The sequence below is a fragment of the Enhydra lutris genome, unplaced genomic scaffold (assembly GCF_002288905.1).
Source record: "Enhydra lutris kenyoni isolate GAN:26980312 unplaced genomic scaffold, ASM228890v2 scaffoldscaffold32, whole genome shotgun sequence".
Lineage (NCBI taxonomy): Eukaryota > Metazoa > Chordata > Mammalia > Carnivora > Mustelidae > Enhydra > Enhydra lutris.
In genome coordinates, this window is record NW_019154116.1 from 451,562 (window position 1) to 457,226 (window position 5,665).

General features: G+C 67.0%; 1 protein-coding gene across 1 annotated transcript in view; it reads right to left on the reverse strand.

Moving 5' to 3' along the window:
- Positions 1-5,665, reverse strand: part of LOC111153462 (tubulin polymerization promoting protein) — a 9,129-nt gene that overhangs the window by 2,048 nt on the left and 1,416 nt on the right. The gene's annotated exons all lie outside the window — the stretch shown is intronic.

A 5,665-nucleotide genomic window follows, 5' to 3' on the forward strand; every position in this document is an offset into this window, starting at 1 on the left:
TGCGAGCCGGCTGTCGGGGAGAGCTGCCGTGAGGCCCCCCGAACGCCCGCCGGCCGGCCGCCAGGACCAAAGCACTGACAGCGGGAGGCTGCGGGCCACCAGGCGCTCGGACACCGCTGCTGGGGTTCTGCAGTCCCGGCCCCCATGCCCCACACCTGGGCCCTATGTGGGAGAAGCCACCCGGAGACCCAGGCGAACTACATAGCTGGGGTCCGAAGGCACGCACGGGGGCTCGCGGGCCCATAACACGGGATGTGCTGACTGGTGACCCACAGTCTGGAAGGGCACAGCCCTGGCTGTGACCTCACAGCAGGGTCTGGGGACCTGGTGGACGCGGGGCTTCCTCAAGTCCAGCAGTGGGCGGTGGGTTCTGCTCCCGGAGCAGTCAGCCTCTGAGCAAACTGGCCCGGGCCGCACGGTCCCCAGAGCTGCTGCCCCGCACAGAGAACCCCGCGTGCCCTGGCTGAGGCCCTGTTTGTTTGTCCTGGGCCATCCAAGGCACTCCCTCTCCCATTCACGCCCTGCCCGGGTCGCATGTGGGGGCCTGGCCGCCGGAGCACGCAGCCCTCTCTGGGCCCCGCGGCACCAGGCGCCACCAGTGTGAGTCACCGGGGCCGGGGGCGGGGGCATGGCTCACGGGGGCTCCCGTCAGAGGCCACATTCAGAGCTGGTGGACTCGCAGGCCTACGGCTGTCTTGCCACTCCACCTGGCTGGGCTGGGTGTCCCCAAGTGTCCCCACCGTGGCTGCCCCACAGGGAGTTCTCCCCAGGGGCCCCAGTGCCCTGCTGCAGAGCGCTGTCCCCAGCAAGCTCTAGAATGACAATGCTTGTCTCTTCCCCAGAGACACTGATCACATCACACGTTCTCTGGACACAGAGTGATCCTGTCCTCCGGAGCTCACAGAGCTAGAGGGTGTCCCCACAATGAACCCCCTCCCCCCGGCTCCAGCCCGGCCGGCCAGCACCCTGCTGGAAAGCCAGCCTAGGAGTAATGGGGTCACTGGTCATAACAAGGCCCTGTGAGCTGGGGTTCACTTGGCTTCCCCAGCCCTGTGTCCCCCAGGCCTCCAGACCTAACTCCGGTGGGCAGGGGGCTGGACCCTGCCAGTACCAGAGGTTACCCAGGAACACCAAGGGCATCAGGGAGCCAGGCAGGGGACCAGTGCAGTCCTCCAAAGATAGATGCATGTGCAGGCCACCCGGGCCAACACCGGGAAGGCTCCCGGGCTTTGGACCACCACCTCCTCACCAGCACCTCTGCAAACTGGGATCGAGGGCCCTCCCGGGGGCACCTCTCTGATCGGCGGCTGGGTCATCACAGGCAGCGGGCCACTCAGGGTTGGGAGAAAGCTGCTGGCTCTCCTTGCCCCCCCGAGCAGCAAAGCCAGGGCCCTGGCTGACCCGTCCAGACAGCCACCTGGCGGGCCTGGATGCCAGTGGGAATCCACTCCAGGCCCTGATGAAATCCGTGGGAAGAAGGGTCCTCTGAGATGCTCCCAGCAGGGGTGGGGGGAGCCGGGGGAGCTTCGCTGTGCAGGTGGCCTGGAGCAGCTCCCAGGCCGGGTGCTCCAGGGGGACCACCGATGGCAGTCAGACCCTCCTGGCACACAGTGGTTCCCTCGCTCTGGCCCAGGGCTCCCCCTGCCACTGACAACCATGATGCTGGGGGTCTGTAGGGGCATGTGCAGGCCCTGAACCTGCCTAAAGGGGCAGCTGTGGCCCCAACTCTGCGTTCCCTCTCCCCAGGTAGGCAAAACCACCCTAGCGTCCCCCGAACTTTGTGCTTTCTTCGTGCGGGTGCCTGGGGCTGGGCTTGCCCTGGGAGGGCGGCTCCCCCACCCCACCCACTCCTAACTGCCATCCTGGCTGTGGCGGGGCAGGGGGGGGGCAGGGGGCTGAGGGGACAGCTGCACCGAGGTCACCGAAGCCATTTCTGGTGTTTGGGGAAGGTCATCCTCTTAGAAGGCCGTCATGCACTGGGACCCAGCACCCTCATCAACCTGGAGAGGGAGCTGTGGGCCAGGAACTCCCTGATTCCTGTTCTCTGTGGCCTTGACCCTCGACCACAGACGCGCCAGGCCACCCACTGCAGGGGCTCGTACTGCCCCTGGGGCCACGAGAGGGCCCCACAGAGGAGGACTGGACCACACGGCTGCTCTGACCTCCCCGCTGACCCTGAATGCCCCCTAGCCTGTCAGGAGGAGCCCAGGGCAGGAAAGGCCCAATGTGGCGGAGGCCCTGAGCAGACGCGGCGTGGGTGAGGGTTAGCTCTGTCCCTGGCCATCGTCTCAGACATCATGACACAACTGCTCTGCCAGCTCTCGCCTGCCCTCCTGTGGGCACCCCCACCCCACCATCGTGCTGTCCTGGGGGGACCTCTCCTGCAGGTGCTGGACGGCGGGGGACGGCGTCTGTGCTCTAGGCCCAAGGCTCAGGTCTGCTGTCCCAGCTCCCTGCCTGAGACGGTTCCCACCGTGTCCTGGCAGGGGCATGGGGTGGGTGGCAAGAAGGGAGCACGTCGGTGGCAGACAGGCCCCAGGGAACCCACCCCAGCCTCCTTCTCCCTAACCGGTTCAGGCGCCGGCTCTGTGTCCCTCCATGAACCCACAGCACCCAGCAAACAGGCGTGTGTGTGGCCAGGAGAGGCTGCAGCAGGGACGCCCACCACGCCCTGTCCCCTTGGGCCAGGCCTCTCCACCTGTGCCTGGCTGCGAGCACACAGGCAGGATGGAAGGGGGGACATCGGGTGGGGACCCGTCTGTCGGGGACGTTCCCGCTGTGCACGCCGAGGCTGGGCTAATTAGTATCTCAGACGGACCGGCTGTGGCTCTGGCCGGGCGGGCGCAGAAGCCTTTGTCTCGGTAATAGTGACAATAGTGTTCCGTCAGGACCACGCGGAGCTGCGAGAAACTCGTTTGAAATCCACCACATGGTAACATCAAAACAAACAAGGGCCGCCATGGCGACCGGCCCCAAACAGAGCCCGCAGGGCCCGGCCGGCGCCGCCCGCGCCGCCATGGCGACCGCCCGCAAACAGAGAGAGGGCGCCCCTCCACCGGCCTGGCCGGCCTGCATCTGTGGCTCCCATGAGGCAAAGGCCCTTCTGCCGTGGCTGCCACTCGGAAAAACCGTGGCCCGAGACCCCACGGCCCAGGACACGCCCGTCCCCGCCCCACACCGCCGTCCTCACAAGGCCAGACAAAACCAGTTTTTAACAGGCTCCTCGAGGCCTCCCGGTGTCCTCCGGCCCATCCCTCGGGACCCCGCTATTTCCCCCTCAGGGACGAGGGCATGGGCCCCCCGCCGCGTGCTCCAAGCTGACCAGCAAGCCCATCCGGGCAAGGGCCCGGGCCTGCCCCCTGGGAGGGGCCCCCGTGGCTGCCGCAACTCAAGGTGGCCGGGTCCTGACCTTGTGGGCTCGGGCCACCACGGCCAGCTCACCAGACCGCTTCCCCTGCCGGGAGCTGAGACAGAGACGCCGGGGTCCCAGGCAACCCCGTGCTCCGCATTAGGGAGCCCGCTGTGCCCAGGAGCCAGGGGCCAAGCCTCACCCAGGACGGGAAGAGCAACCAGATGGGCTCCCTTCCTGGTGCTCACACGAGTGATGCCAGTGCCCCACGGGGGCTACCAGGACCCCATCCCCCTGCCTCGGTGCTGGGCTGCCCGTGCCTGCTGCACACAGGGTCTTGGGGCCTGTCCGGAGCACCTGTCCTTGGAATGAGCCATCTCCCACCACCTGTGGGGAGCCTGAGTTTCACCTGAGAGTGCGTGTGCAGGCCATCTGTGCACACATGCGTGAGCTCTGACTGCATGTCCGCACACGTGTGCAAATGCCTGCACGCGGAGGCCTGGAGGAAGGAGAGAAAGGTGATGGGAGGAAGAGTCGCCATCACCTGTCCCCAGTGGGTCAACATGCAGGCCGGCACCAAGGCTGTGGGAGCCTGTGGTGCTTCCTGGAAAGGTGAGCCACCGTGGATGTGCCACTGCCTGCCTCCTTCCCAGCCCTTCTGGAACCTTCCCCAAAGGACATGGCTCTGAGGTTCCTCTGCTCCCGGGTGAGCTCATGTCTCCGGGATGCACAGGGTTTCCCAAGGCCGATGCTCAAGGCCTGGAGAACGTGCCCAGGAAAGGGAGTGGGGAGACCCTGCGGGGCCTCACAGGAGCTCCTGTGGCCTCCCCCCTGCCTGCAGCGTTAGCCCATCTGCTCTGCCCGCGGACGCCTGCAGGGGATCTGGCCACTCTCCCTTCCCTCACCGGGCTGGTGTGCGGGGCACGTCTGCTCTGCCAAGTGAGCCCTGGGCCACCGACGCTCCCGACGCAGCCACAGGCTCTGGGCTGGCCCTTGGGGTCGGCTGGTGGCGGCACCACACGCCCGAGGCTGGCTGGGCTGCCTGGACCGTCCCCAGGGAACCACACGGCAGAGCTGGTTCCCATTCCTTAGCGAGGACAGCCCACCAGACACCCCGGTGCACCTCTGGAGCTGCTCGGCTGAGGACTCCGGCCAGAGCTCGTACCCTGCTGCCCAGAGCACCTCCACAGTCTCCCAGCAGACCCCTCGGTCACAAGCCTGGGGCCGCAGGGGCAGCAAATGTGGAAATCCTCGGCTGGGGCCACCGAGAGCTGGTCCCTGCAGGCTGCCAGACGGGTGCCTGGGGCGGGGGTGAGGAGACGCAGGCTCCATGTGGCTCCCTGGTCCCCAGAGGCCCCGAGGCCCCCTACTCGGAGACGCAGGAAAGGACAGGATGCAGCCCCCACCAGGCCCCCGCCCCTCCTGGGAATGTCCTTGACCACGAGGCCACACCCCACAGAGACTCCTAGGGTTTGGCCCCTCTGCTCCCATGTCCGGGGGCCCCTGCTCTATGGGGGTGACCCAGGGGTCCGGGCCAACTCGGCTGAGCAGCACACCACTCTTCATCTCCTGAGGCAGCCTGTCACTGAGCAGAGACTAGCAGAGGTTAGGGACCCACATTCCCGGTGTGTGGGGTGCAGGCAGGCTGGGCCTCTGTAAGAAGGGGACAGCATAAGTTGGGGGGAGCAGGTCTGCCCGCAGGGCTGAGACGGGCTGCCGAACCCCACATGGAGCCCAGGATGCACGGAGTCGGTGGGACCTGAGTGTCCAGTCGGGGACACACGTGGGGTCTGATCTATCCACACTCACTCCTCCACGGGCTGTGTCCTCAGCCTCCGCAGGTGAGTGTGCGGGGAGGGGGCGGACACTGACTGGACTCTTGGGCCCAGACGGCACCACGTGAATGCCTAGTCACGGGAGTGCTCTGTCCTGTGCAGAGCTGTCCAGATTTGGGGACCACGTCCCGTCTGCACGAAGTCTGCACAGACCAGGGAGCTGAGGAGGGACCCCAGAGGTCTGGAGAGCCCACCTGCCCTCTGCATGGGCCCTGACCCCTGGACCGAGCAGACGTCAGCAGATGGAGGGGTCGGACAGCCGGGCCTGCACTGTTGGCCTAACACCTTCCCCTGGGCTCCTGGGACCTCAGCGTGGTCCCAGTGATGAAGCCTCTACCTTGGGCCCCACAGCAACCACAGAGCGGCTCTTCCCCCCCCCCCGCCGCCCCCCCTCCCCCCCCCCCCCACCTGCACCCCTTCACCTCCTCCCCCACCTGCACCCCTTCACCTCCTCCCCCACCTGCACCCCTTCACCTCCTCC